Source organism: Halichoerus grypus, chromosome 13 (genome assembly GCF_964656455.1).
Source record: "Halichoerus grypus chromosome 13, mHalGry1.hap1.1, whole genome shotgun sequence".
Lineage (NCBI taxonomy): Eukaryota > Metazoa > Chordata > Mammalia > Carnivora > Phocidae > Halichoerus > Halichoerus grypus.
Window position 1 is genome coordinate 22,189,524 of NC_135724.1, and position 15,377 is coordinate 22,204,900.

Consider the following 15,377-nt stretch of genomic DNA (forward strand, 5'->3'; position numbering starts at 1 on the left):
CTGTAAACAACCTGACATGTCCACAAAGGTATAAAAATATGTCATTTTTTAAAACCTGTACAATGATAATGGAAAAACCTCAGAAATTCTGGCAATGTCAGACAAAGCATTCGGGGAAGCCCTTGTCAGTCTTTCAGCATATGTAGAATGTAGACTCACAGATTTTATTTCTCTCCCCACACTTCTGAAATTGCATTTGTAATTCACTGCTAGAACTAACGAAAAGACGAATTTCTTGGTGTATAATCCTCGGCAATTGCAGAAACATGCCAACTAGTTTTCCCTTTCTCTTGCAGTCCAAGATTGTGTTAGAGAGAAGCATAAACCAATTAAATGTCAGGAGCAATTAACTTCTGCATTTTTCACGCAACACAGAATGAGAAAATTTTATAGTGCTCCTATAATTAAAGCTAATAAAAATGAATACAGAATTCCCCAAAGGCCTACAAGTCATGCAGGTTCCTATGACCACAACACACAAATATCCTCTACCTTTCAGGACTCTCCTGGCTTCATTGAAAATACCATGGGGACTGTGTCTCTTGTTTTTCACAGCTACCTATGCAGTTAATCCACCACTCTGTTCTCCTGCTAAAGACAAGGAGTGGGGAATCCTGCTGGACTTATAAGTGTTGGGGGGCAGCATTGGCCCACCTGCTCTGTCCATTCCAGAGCCAGGAAGGCAGAGAGAAGTCTATGCCCACTGACAGCAAGTCAATGGGATGGGGAGTAAAAAGGACTAAGAGCCAATGAAAACTTTGAGTCAAGGAGAAGAGAAGTCATATTAAAGTCTCACTCAAACCCAATTCAAGGCAGAGGTAAGGATTTAAAATCAAGGATGGATTGTATTATCAGTACCTTCAAGTATCTAACAGACAAAAGGTGTGTGAAACACAAATGGCTATTTTTAAGCACAGAGATGCAGTGTGTGTAATGACAAAGCATTCTATTTGAGGAGCATCTTCTTACCGAACAGTATGTATGTCTGTACATAAACATCCTGTGCTTTGTACATAATTATAATGGTAAAGGAATACTGATCTAAAGAGAAAAGATACTGAAACTCACAAACACTTCTCTCACCAAAACCAGATACTACAAATGCTCAAGTCCAAAAATGTGACTGTAATCTGTACTATCATGTTATAAAAGAGTATGCACATTTTTTCAAGGTGGATTAAGAAAAACTTCAAATAGAGCTAAATAGACTAAATTTTGTTAGAATAATAAAAATACATGTTTGTTATATGTAAAATAACCAAAGCTATCAGAACAGAGAATTAATAGAGAGTTACAAATAATTACCTACATGCTATCCAAGAAATAACCTTTACCATCTGATGAAAATAATCCCCTCTATAAAGATTTACAATCAGAAGAGATTAAAAAAAAAAAGAAGCGATAATAAATAGATGATAAATACAAAGAAAGAAGAAAAGAAAGACCAAAGTAATTTTACAAACTATAATATCATACATGCTCTTTATATTAAATAATGCCCTAATCATTTATACATGGCTATAGAAAACATAAAAATCTAGTTTGCACTGAGGTAAGTACTGGCTATTTTCTTACTCTTTCTAGTATAAACAGCCAGGCTAGAAATAACCTCTTAAAAGTTACAAGGTTGAGGTTTGCATATTTCTTACAGTAAGATATTTAATAAATATCTTTGGGTTCTCTGTCCAATTTTTTACTAATCACCTGGGTATTGTGAATATACCATTTTAAAGCTGAGAAACAAAGGCAAAGATCTTTCTGGAAAAAAATTACAGGTCTCTGAACAAACTCAACTTTTCTGCCAAGATCTACTGAGGGGTAACAGAGATGATAAATGTCAAATAATACAATCTAGGTAAAGTCAATCCATTATAGGGCTCATTCAAAAGTAAGTTTAATTGTGCATAAATACACTGTAACAATCTTATTCTATTTAGTTAAACCTGGATGAATCAGTTCTTCTAAAACTATCTGTGATAAGTTGTACTCCTGGACACAATGTTCCACAGAAAAAGGGACATGAAGTTACCATCTGTTAAGTGCAAAAGGAAAGAAAAAAAAAACAAAACATTATGCTGAAGAAATACATTGCAAAGATTACGGAGAATAATTTCAGTCAACAAAGTCTATCCAAGGAGTGGATCTTTTAAAGGTAAAATATACTGGGGTGCCTGGGGGGCTCAGTCAGTAAACAAACTGAGGATTCTGGGGGGGTTGGCCTGGTGATGGGTATTAGGGAGGCCACGTATTGAATGGAGCACTGGGTGTTATACGCAAACAATGAATCATGGAACACTACATCAAAAACTAATGATGTAATGTATGGTGATTAACATAACATAATAAAATAAAATTCAAAAAAAAATAAAAAGGGGTCTGAATAAACCTATAATCAGTAAAGAAAAATGTATATACTTATTTAGGCACGTACAAGTGAAATTATACACACTTATACTTATTTAGGTGTATATAAGTGCCATTATGCATTACAGTGTAAGTGCTATTATAGTACAAGAGCTAGAGGTGCACAAAAGAGGAAGTACTTCAAAGAAGTAGTATTTGAGTTGGATCTTGAAATATAAGTAAGACTTTAACAGATGGAGGTAGCAGGAGATAATTCTAAGCTATTGGGACACTTCGAGCAAATGCTGAGTGTATAACTATTTAGGGCCTGATGTGGCTACAGAATTAGTGTTCAACTGTTCATGGGTTATCATGAACTTACCTTATCATAGGTAAGCCTAATAGTCTAAGCATTTTTCATGTTAATCTATTTAGTTTCACAAAATTCCCATCAGGATGGTGAGCTATTACTTCCATTTGGCAGATGGAAACACGGGTGCCCAGAAACTAGCCTATGGTCATTTCAACTAGTATGTAGAAGAACCCAAATTCAAAACTAGGCAGTCTGATGCTGGATCCATGATATTAAGTAGTTGGCTAGGGGCGCCTGGGTGGCTCAGTCGTTGGGCGTCTGCCTTCAGCTCGGGTCATGATCCCAGGGTCCTGGGATCGAGCCCCGCATCGGGCTCCCTGCGCAGCAGGAAGCCTGCTTCTCCCTCTCCCACTCCCCCTGCTTCTGTTCCCTCTCGCTGTGTCTCTCGCTGTCAAATAAATAAATAAAATCTTAAAAAAAAAAAAAAAGTAGTTGGCTAATCATTATGAATAAATGAAAGAAGGAAATCTCCCACAGCTACTGAACAAAGCCAGAAACAACATCAAGCCAGTAGGTGGACTTCACCTTGAATTAACTCTTATGTGGGAGAAACGTGTCAAAATACCGGGAATATTTTCCCATTAACAAGAATGGGAAGCTAGTCAAGGCTCTGTTCTTCAGTCCCGAGAGCACTGATTGCCCAGGTAATGACAGTTTCAGGGTAACTTGCTTTCATTTCATGCAGGGTCCAATATCCTATATCTGTGTCAGAGCTGAACCAAGCTGTCTTCACCCAGAACCAACTACTCAGAAAGAAAGAAGGGACAGCATTTGGGAGACCTCCTGAGAGGTGCCATGTTCTTCCACTGTTTTGGTATGGAGAGATAATAAAATTGAATGAGAGTAGAAGCAATCCTGAAGAGATCCATGGGAATCCCTTAAAGAAAACCTTAAATGAAATCCTTGAACATTGCCCACAAACTATAATAAATCCTCAAATCTTATAAAGGAAATTTAATGCTTAGAATATAGGGAAAATTATAAGTCAAGTGAGGGGCAGGGGAAAGTTGAGAGTGTCATATATAAATTCCAAAGTAAACTGGCTTTCTCTATAACTTACTTTACTCTTCCAGAAAATAGCCTAGAAACAGAAATAATGCAATTTAAATAGTTATAGGTGCTTTAGTGAGAATTAAGACTGAGACTTTTTCTGAATGCTGCCTATACCAAAATTTTACTGTATTCTCTATCCAACTGAGCATTTGCTCTATCATCCAATGTTAAATATTGAATTTCACTATATTCAGTTTTGATCCTACTCATACGCTTCTTATGTTACCACAGAATAATGTTCCATTTTTCATGCGATTGCCCCAACCATCTAGTGTTATGAGTTTCTTAAAGTCCAAGATGAATGAATGAATATAATGTCTCAACAGAAGTACAGGCTTTGGACTTGGATGGAACTGGGTTTCCTCAAGCCTGTCCCACTCTTATTTGTGAGACTTCAGGCAAGGTACTTTGATCCTTGCTGAACCTGTTTTCTTAGCCACAGAATGGGAATGATAGCAACTACCCTTCATGATAGCAACGTGGGGAAAAAAGACTCAAACTTTCAATAGATTTTTTTTTCAAATAGACTTTATTTTATAATAGAAGTTTTAGGGTCATAGCAAAATTGAGTGAATTTTGAGTGAAATTGAGAGATTTCCCATATACCTTCTGTCCCTATTCATGCATTGCCTCCCCCATTATCAAGATCCCCCACCAGAGTAGTACATTTTTTACAACTGATGAACTTACAACACCTCACTGTCACACAAAGTCCATAGTTTACGTTAGGGTTTGTTCTTAGTGTTACAGATTCCTATGAGTTTGAAACATCTATAATCACAAGCATCTGCTATTATAGTATCATACAGAAGAGCTTCATGATCCTAAAAATCCCGTGCTCTGCCTTTTCATCCCTCTCCCCAGTCCCTATTGCCTGACAACCACTGATCTTTTTAGATTCTCCACTGTTTCGCCATTTCCAGAATTTCACATAGTTGGCAAGATACAGTGTGTAACCCTTCAGATTGGCTTCTTCCAGTTAGTAATATGCATTTAAGTTTCCTCCATGTCTCTTCATGGTTGATAGCTCATTTCTTTTGGTGCTGAATAATATTCTATTGTCTGGATGAGCCAGTTTATTTACCCATTCATCTGCTAAAGGTCACCTGGGTCTTCCAGAGTTTGGCAATTAATACATTTTTTGAGGGGGGAAAAGATTTTGAGGGGAGTAGTTTTCAGGTATTCCACCATCCTCATGACTTCACAGGGCAATGGTCTAGCTGAGCCTTCCAACTGGAATGTTTTGATAAGGCTTCCATAATCTGCTGACCTGTCTCTAGTCACCTAACAATGACAGCCATCATAGGGTAGCCTTAAAAGAGTAATAGTATCTAGAGATTTAACTTGTACTTTTGAGCCACTAAATCACCTCAGACTCCTTTATGGAATTTCCCTTTCATTTTCTCCAACTATAAAATAAAAAGAATGATGCCTGCCCATCCACCCTCAAAATGTCTTACTGATGATCAGTAATAATATTAGTAATTACTCACATTTGAATTGTTTGTTAGCATTTTTGTATACATTATAGTACTGTACTCTCATATTACCACTGTGAAAAAGACTTTCTATCTAGTAACTATTAGTCAAAAACTAAGAAAATATCTAATGAATTAGATTCTTCTTTGTTCCCACATGTCACTGTTCAATCTCTAATGGATTTCTAAAGGTCACCCAGCAGGCAAGAGGCATCATCGGGACATGGACCCAGGCCACTGGCTCTAAATCCAATGTGCTTTCAACCATGGCGGGTGGCCTTTCAAAGGGGAATAATAAATGTGGAAGAATTAGATTGAAGTACATGAAATCCCTGTTTTGTAAGAAAAAACAGTTGAATATCAGCAATTTCATATGGTTCAACTTAATACTTCACCAATGTATAAAGGTTTATACATATACAAGCTATTGTGCCAAATTGTGGCCGATTAGCATCATCTCCAGACCACTCTTACAATGGAATCAATTGCCTTTGAATAGCCTCTCCACTTACAATTACATGCACCATATTGTTACTTGCCAACATGTGCATTTGCTCCTATGTACTTATATTCTATATCTGAGGCAGGTGCAATGCAAATAAAATACACAATACCTTCCAACAGCCCGGGAAATGTGCAAACTGCTATTGTAAGCAGACGGCTTTTTTCTGGCACTCTTTCCTGCAATGATGAACCAAAACATTTTTCTCTGTAACAAGAAGTACTTTGTGCCAAAGACTCAGAAATATCTTTGGAGACATAACTCAAGACATTCATTTGACCTTAATGAACAAAGGTGGGCTGCTTTTAGATCTATCTCATAAGGATGACATGAGCCTTATATTTCAACCTAATAAAAACAAATACCAGTCCCCACACTCTCCAAAATAATGTTCTCTACCCTTTCAAGAAAACTTGTAAGCTTCAAATGAAAAGATTCTTCACAAAACCATTTACAAGTCCATTACAAAATGCACAATTTTGGGGGGGAAATACAGTAACTACAGTACTTGTTAAAACGATCAGTTAGGCTGAGGAATGCTTAGAGTATGAAATTAAATTTTTGCTAGGACCATATGACATAGTAAATCCAGAATTCTCTGGGAGCTCTAGATGCCTGATGCTTCAAAGGAAATATTAAATAACAAACTACACATCCAAACAACATCAATGTGCAGTCAACTTTTTCATCTGAACTGAGTGTCTTAGAACCTGGGGTGCAATTATATACAAATTAATTTGCAAGCCCCAGTTGTTTTATGGTCCACATCAGAAATTCTCATTGCCAATAGGGGCTCATAAAAATATATCTCATAGTTCTAAGATGAAATTCAAAATTTATAATTTCAGTTCATAATTCTTCATGCATTTTGAATTCTGCTTTTGTTGTTGTAGATGCTCCCTGTGAAAATTCAATGAAAAATTTCTCTTTTAAAGACTTTCCCCCAAGAAAAAATAAAAAAGAAAATTAAAATATATTCTAAAAACTTTTCTATATAAACAGCTGACATTGAATCTAATCTTATTTCAGATGTAAACAAAAAAACAAAACAAACAAAAAACAAATCTCTGAATTTTTGACCCCTAGACCATCTAAACTATATGCATATTTATATATTACCTAGAATATCATATATAGTATGTGGTTTTGCACTTTATAATAAATACTAGGTAGTTTATGAACTTTTCACAAATTTATTAGATGAACAATACATTTTAGTAAGACAGAAAACTTATTAATATTTATTCCTCAAAGAAACAGCAAAGATTTACAAGGGGATACAAAGTTTGCCTAAATGAGTCCTTTGGATTTAAAATCCTTTTAATTTATCTCATTGCCTTCCCAATATGGACTCCACAGAACTGTAGGCCATGAGTAAACTTGACTCAAAAGATATGGAAAGGAAAGCTGTACACAGGATACGCTACTAGCTTAGAAACAAAGAACTTTCTGTTCTAGAAATGTTTTATGTTCTGACTTAGGAGAAAATGTTTAAATGTCTGCTTTCAAACACAACCATTCATTCATTCATTCATTCAATAAGGTGCATCTTAAATATGTATAGAAAGACGGGAAAAGATGGGAGAATGCCAAAAGAAAAGGAGTTTCTGCCCTGAAGAGTTCTTCTTTTTCTCAATCTAATTGAAAAAGAACATATAAAGATGAAATAATGAAAGAACATTTGTGTTTCATGAAGATCTTACAAATAAGGGCATGAATGTTTGGAGATACTCAGAAAATCAACATCAAGGAAATAACTGGAGTATGATCAGCTTCTTGGTAGATTTTGACGTGGGTCTTGAAGACAAAGATCTCTTTTTGACTTGGACAACTAATAATATACCTTTTGCACATTTATCTCTTATCAGATTCATATTCTCCACATCACTCCCATTCTTTATTTTACTATGTTTCTAGTAAAACTATCCCATATTTAGCTCAGGAAAGCTCTTCATTTCAAAGCCAAGGTGTAAAGCTTCTCTTAACTCTTGTCATTAAACAACACCGACTACAGGACAGAATCAAGATAAGTCAGTCTCAATGTCTAGGAATTTAAATGACAGCAATAATGCAGCAAAAATAATTGGTTGCTACCAATCAACCTCTGGCTGTAGGAGTAGCAATTGTGTTACCAAATGTTCTTAAAGGAAAAACAATAAAAGCCAAAAAACCGGGAAGGGCGATGGTTGATCAAGCTTACCCATCTACTGGAGAAATCAAGAAAAAAAATGAACATGGACATTTTTTTAAGGAATGAGGTGAATCCCAAAGAAGGTATCCATCTAAAATAAGAAAACCTGGCATAGAGAAGCAGACTCCCCACTGAGCAAGGAGCCCGATGCAGGATTCAATCCCAGGACCCTGGAATCATGACCTGAGCCAAAGGTAGATGCTTAACCAACTGAGCCACTAAGGCATCCTTACCCAGGTGGATTTCTAACACCAGGCCACTATCATAAATGGTCTCAAGGAGCTTTGGGGAATGAAACTCTAGGGTGATTCCCAAATAGTAAAACATTTCTCTTGTTGTTTTGGTTTAATTTTACAAGACCCTGTATGATGTTTATAAACATACAAGTTGTAAAGAAGATAGTAAAAAGTGACTGGACTATCTAGCACTTTTATCATGTTTGAATATTTATTTCTACCAGAAGGACACAGAGAGCATAGGGGATCAATCCAGACTGTGTAAGAATCTGTAGCCAAACAGCCATAGACCAAAGTAAGTCATAATGCTGTCACAACTTCAGAGGGAAATTCTGACAACTCCAATCTTGACTGCAGGCTGCAAAGCAGAAATCTATCCCTCTGTTACCAAAAATCCAAGGACAAGGGACAATCAACTCTTTTTTTTTTTTTCCCTTATCTTTGCATTATGGTGAAAGCAACAGAATGACACAGGTTTTCTCTGTATGCTCTAAGAAGGATTCTTTCTTTTACCAATTTCAGAGTTATGCAAATATGATCTCAACATTTGTTTGAATTACAGAAATGCCCACTCTCCAAGCAGAAAGAGGGATACAATCAAAATACATCACATATACTCTTATGTTTTCTTTCAGGTTGAATGTCAGATGCTTCCTACCTGTGAGGATGATTGTTCCTCACAGTACTAACCCATCCTCTTCAGCAAAAGCACAATATGCCTGACCTATGAAATGATAAGTTGCCTAATGATGTCTGTTCCTTTTCAATTTATTAAAACTCTACATTATGAACATCATCACTGTGCTCCTTAATACATGATAAATTATGTCTCTAGATTGTAGAGGAATCATGAACTAACACCATCTTTTTGTCTGATCAGTCCATGTATCATTGAACTTCTGTCTTCAAGGACCCCACCTCCTACCTGTCAAAGGCAGAGAGAAACTTCTCTCTACCCAGAGGGCCTGCCCTGTTGGAAAATACTTCTGTTCTTCCAGAAAATAACCATTTGGAGCCCGTGAAAAACAATGTAAATCACAGTGAGGGTCAATGCTTACTAATTGTCCATGACTAAAGCTCCATATAATGTCTACTGACACAGAGAATTCCAAATAATGCCTCATCTCTCAGTGCGCATGCAGTAATCAAATATATGTTAAAGGAGGCCTGCTTTTTAAGAGCACAAGGGTTGGCATCAAGTGCTGCCAAAGAGGCTCTTCCCAATTGTGAGCTGTGTTATTGAATTAGCAGCAAATGCATTATTTAGGGAAGGGTTACACTTTGAACACTGGCAAAAATACAAAGGCACTGCTCCCTCCCTCCTTAGTTGGTCTTTCCTGAAGAATTTTCTGTTTCATTTCCTTCTCATCAGTTTTCCATAGAGTCTAGCAAACAATTATGAGGAATGGGGGGGTGGGGTGGCGATCAGGAGAATCAGGGAGAATAAATAGCATTTTTCTATTATACTCTTTCCTCTGGAAAACATGTCTTATGTGTTCTGATCAATGGCTCTTTAGGAGAGACATTAAAATACACTTTAACCATGAATTAGAACACAACTGGGATTATTACTAGCTTTTCTTAATATAATTCTAGACGCTCGAGTTTCATTCCGCAGAATCTAATTTCTGATTCCTAGGCTACTGGGCCTCTCCCCCCTTTTACTTTTGCTACACCCCAAATTTAAAGCAGTGTCCAAAGTGATGGCCACAAATGATCAATCGTGTCTGTTTCCTCAACCAAAACTCTCCATTTGATGATATGGTCCTAAGTCACTCCCTCTGCGCAGGAAGCACGTAACATCAGCAGCTTAGCCCATAACTCAGTAACTGAGCTGCTGTGTTTGCTTCAGGCAGACTTGGACACTGACTATACTGTTTTAAGCATAATCCTATAGGATGATAATTAATTAGTGCTTCTTTCAACTACTTTGAAGACAAAAGGCACTGTGTGAGCATCCAAGATTAACATTCATTAGTATTCCTCTTCCTACCGGCAACCCAAGTTTTCTATGCTTTCTCTATTATCACTAAATTCTGTCTTGCAAACTCTTTACAAATATTAACTAATGAATGGTGACTCTAGCCCAAATGTACACTATATAAAAGAGTGCTAAAGAAAGGAGACAGGGATATTAGTCTCATTAGTTATACATTTCAAAATTTAAAATATAACAGAAAAAAATCAGCTTATTTTATAAAAGAAAGAAAGAAGTAAAAAGAAAACCTTTTAAGTAGGAAGATGCGGGACTAGAGCCAAGTCTTAAAAGAGGAGGTGGAGTAATAATCCCATGAAATTTTCAAATCACAGCTTGATGTGTACTTCTCTGGGGTGCTTAAAGGATAGAGAGAATAGAAAGGAAGACAAAGAGAACAAATACAATGGGTAAAATCATTGGTAGAACGGACTTCAGGGACTTGAAAATGGGCCACAGAGGCTCACATCTACACATCATTTACAAAAAAAAAAAAAAAAAAAAAAAATGCATTCTTGCCTATAGAATGAAATATGCTGATCAGTCAAAACAAATAAGGCCAGATACACAGTTGCAAATCTGCTTAAAATGTTCAGAGGGTGAGTTATCACTCTCTCCTACCTCCAAGTACACTCTGCCATATATACCATTAATATCAGGTAGTTATCTGCATTTAGCATGTAAGACCAAAACCCCAAAGCTAAAAGGATTTCTAAAGTATAACCCAGCCAGATCCTCCCATGTGCCCTGAACTATACTCGCAACCCTTGACAAGTTACATGCTTGCTTACTAGAAGACAAATGCAAGCCAGTCATTTTAAGTCAAATTTCATGTCCTATAATTATGTTGTAATTATTATGTTAGGATTTCCTTCCTGACAATATATTTCATTTTATAAATGTAACAAATTGATGAGTAAAATAATTGAAAAGGAAACACAATTCTATGCTTTTACAGAATAAGGCAAAATAACTTATGACAGAAAAGCTATGTCATAAATATTCCCTTTTGGAAACTCTTCAGCATGGGTCACTTTTGTTAAGCCTTCTTAAAACTGAATGTAATGAAGTTTTAATTGAAGAAACCTTGTTCTTTTCCTGGTAAATCTCACTTTTGAAAGAACAGACATAATTCACTATTCTAGAACAGCATTCAAAATTAGATGCTCAAATTATCACTGCTCAGTCTATATGCATGAATGTACCCGAGAATAAACTTTTAAAGACAAATGCAGAGGAAGAGGCCATTTCACTAACTTTTTTGTTCTAATGGTAGCTGTAGGCTGTTAGTGAAGTCAATAATTCCTAAAAATTTTGGGGCACCTGGGTGGCTCAGTCAGTTAAGCATGTGACTCTTGATTTCAGCTCAGGTCATGATCTCTGGGCCATAGGATCCAGCCCCGAGTCTGGCTCTGTGCTCAGCAGCAGGGAGTCTGCTTGGGATTCTCTCTCTCCCTCTCCCTCTCCCCCTCATCCCCCTCTCTAAAATAAATAAATAAATCTTTAAAAAAAAAAAAGTAATTCCTAGAAAATTTTAAGTCACAGCTTGGTGTGGACTTTTTTAGGGCATTTGAATGGCTTGTCTACATTGCCAGTTAACTTGATGAAGGTCAGCTTTGTTCAGCCATTAAGTGATCATAATGTGAATTTTGCTCTACCTTTATCCTGGGGTTTATAAAAGCAAGTGGTCCCACGTCAGGATGCAACTAGTTGAATGCTATAAATGCTTACTTGGTAAAGGTGGGGAAATGGGGAAGTTTGATTCTGCCATATCCTATACCATGCAAATTGAGACAGCAACCATGACATGAATGTGGTCAGAGTTATACCCTGTGGGAAGATATATTGATGACATTCTGCTAAACTTTTCCAATCCTAATCAATAACCCTTTCTTCTGAGCTCCAAGGGTCACCAGAATTTATCTGCTTTTGAGTTACATGCATTACTTAGTTTGACCAATAAGTTTATGACACATTATTTTTTGACTACCCAGATTCTATTTTTTTCCCTAAAATATAACTCTGTTTATAAGGAGTTTTGTTTAGGAAATGATAATGTACTAGGGAAATAGTACAATAGAGAAGTCACGCACATTTTCTTAGTGTCTGCCAACACTACCGATTTCAAGATGACCATTTTTAGTAAAAGTGTAGTTCTATATTTTATATTTCTCGCTATCCTTATGAATTGGAACCAGGATTGATGTTACTTATACTACAGTCAGGTTGAAAACTGCCAAAACAAAACCAGGCATATTTGGCTTTGAAATTAATTTCACACATTTTGGTGGAGCTCTGAACTGCTATGGATGGGGTATGTCACTCCTAAATATATTTCCATCACAACATGAAAATATGATCAGAAGAAAGTCCATAGCATGGTATTTGCACAGCTGTACTTATTTATTAACCATTCATCTCTCCAACAAATATTTACTGATTTATTGCTTTTGGGCTAGGTGTTAATTCACTCATTTAATAAATTAATTCACACATTCATTCCACAAACATATAGTGGGCCATTCAACCTCAAGGAACTTAGAATCCAATGAACATTAACAGAGATGCAAATAATTGACTTATAGTGAACAAAAAACCCCACTATAATATAACCATATAAAGTGATTCTAACAATACAGGAAATTGAGAACAAATATCTCTGTTTCTAGAAGTTCAGGCAGCTTCTCAGAGGGTTTGACATTTGAGGTGGGCCTTGAAGATGAAGCAGGGATTCAACACGCAAGAAGAGCCAGATGTGACTCTCAAAGAACCTAATGCTTTAGGAATTATGAGTAGAACACTGGATCACGAGGGATGGGGTATAATGAAGAAACAGGCAAAGGAGTTAGAAAATTACGTTGTGCTTCATGATGATAGGTCTTCCCTTCCCACTCTCCCAACAGGTAATTATATAAAGACATATTTTATGTAGATATGAAGATAACAATTCAATATCTATTGTTTCTAAAACAAAGTGCAAACCCAGTGGAAACACAAAGACTTATATAGATTCTACCTATAGCATTCCTTATGGATGTATTTTTGTGAATGAAAGTTATTTTGTGGTATTTGGGGGTGTACATAGCTTGTCTGTTCTACTAGATCATTACTTCTTGAAGAGTCTGAATATAAGACATATATCCTCCACTTCTTTGTATTCTTCCAGCATCAACTGCTGTGCCTTATACAAAGTAGATGCTGAATAATTATGTGCTTAAAGAAGAGATAAGTTTGCAATTTAATTGAGGAGACACTGTTTATGCATACAAAAAGTTCAAAAACAACACCTAGGCTGTCACATAGCAGTATGTAATGGAGGGCCAAATGAATGATGGAGGTAGTAAGACCTAAGAGTCCATGATGGGAGTAAAAAAAAATACTGAGGAGAGAAGAACGAACTTTTCCTTGAAGAATGAATCGAGTTTTGAAAGAAGAGAAAAGATCAGTTTAAGTAGCTCTAGGATGCCTGGATGAATATTTCCAAACACCAGGCTCATTTAACATAACTTAAAAACTTTGCTGAGAGAATGTGGGTTATGGGGGTCAAGGTTGTGAAATCCACCACCTACCAGACTAGATCAATCGATTAGCTTTGTGCCAATTACCAATTTACTTACTCACAAAGTTAAAAAAAAAAAAACGAAAGAAAGAAACTACCCTACAATCAGTGCTGTTGCTGAGAAAGAAAACCAGACGAGGAGCTGCTGAGGCCCTGTAGCCCCTCCTGTTATTGAAAAGTAAACAAATCAAACACCCCAGTCAAAATAACTGGCAGTTTTATCCATTCTTTCCATAAGAGGTTTGTTCTGTTTTTTCCCACAGTTCTCCAGGAGACAGATAGCAGTTCCATGTTCAGCCTAATCAGATACATCCAGAGCCACCTAGAATTAATAGTTTGTAACTGAAAGCAAATAGAGATGGGGAGACTTAATTGGAACAAAAATATTACACAAATGTAAAGGTGGGGAGCGAGGCAATACCGCTGGCAGGATTCCACAGCCATACCCCCGTTATCATGCCAGCCGCCCTGTGCCAAGGCCTGATGGGTCAGATACACAACCATCGCCATCGTGGGCAGCAACAGCAATAGGCTGTTAGACTCCCAAAGAAATTAATGTATGTCTGGGTAGACCTCTCATAGCAATTCTTCTTTATCACATGAAGTAAAAAGAAAAAAAGGCCAACAGAAAAGCTGATATGCAGCCCTTCACAGGTGACTGATCCCTAGGAGCCAGAGCCATTGAGGCATACAGTAGCAAAGAATTTACATTCTTGCAGCCAGGCTAGAACTGGTTATGTCGTCGGCAAATGTTTGCCAGGTGCTATCTCTGTGTGAGGATCTGTGCTCCGAGGAAGAATTCACCTGCAGCTGAATAAATGGAATCTGCCACGTGGGCAGTACAGGTAGATGCTATAAGCCAATGATTCACAAAGTGTCCCATCTGGAAGAGCAGCATCGAATCCCCTGGGAACTTAGAGATGCAAATCCTCAGGGCCACACCCCCAAACCAACTGAATCAGAAACTCTGGGAGTAGGGCCCAGGAATCTCCCAGGGATTCTGATGCAAGCTGAAGTTTGAGAATCACTGCTATATAAGCATTTTGGAAAAAAAAGAACAGGTCTTTTCCGACCACAGACTCCCTCGTGATCAGCACCATTCACTGAGAGGTGGCTACAGCTAACAAAGTGCTGCATCCTTTTCTCTACAGGAAAATGCTTTTCTATACGTTGATTTTATTTATTAATTTGTCCAATCTGACAAACTATTATTGAGTACCCACTATATGCTTGGTATTGTTCTGGGCATCAGCTAAGGAAAAATTAACAAAACACAGCTCGCCCTCTGAGGATTACAAAGCCTTGTGGGGGAATAGCCTTTTGGCTCTGCATGCCAGGCATTTATTTAATATGTTTTTAGTTACTGTTCATTAAATTGAGATGACCCATCAGTTACGAAACAACTGCTTGGTTCAACTTATTGATTTTAAATGAAAATTCACCAGTGTTTGCTATTCATTACAATATAATACACTGTTCTATTTTATTGAAACTTTTCTATAATGAAATTAAAAGGCAACTGCTCTGTTGATTAAATATTCAACGCAATGGGAGTTGTAAGAGCTACAGGAATTAATATTGAACCACAGAGCTTTTTCCTAACAAGGGATGAAGAAGCTCAGGCCATCTTAGGACTTTTTTCAGCTGGCTCGGGCCAACGTTTGGGA

The 15,377-nt window shown here is 37.0% G+C and overlaps 1 protein-coding gene across 2 annotated transcripts in view; it reads right to left on the minus strand.

Annotated features, from left to right (window-relative positions):
- Positions 1 to 15,377, minus strand: part of DCC (DCC netrin 1 receptor) — a 1,153,179-nt gene that overhangs the window by 1,085,014 nt on the left and 52,788 nt on the right. The gene's annotated exons all lie outside the window — the stretch shown is intronic.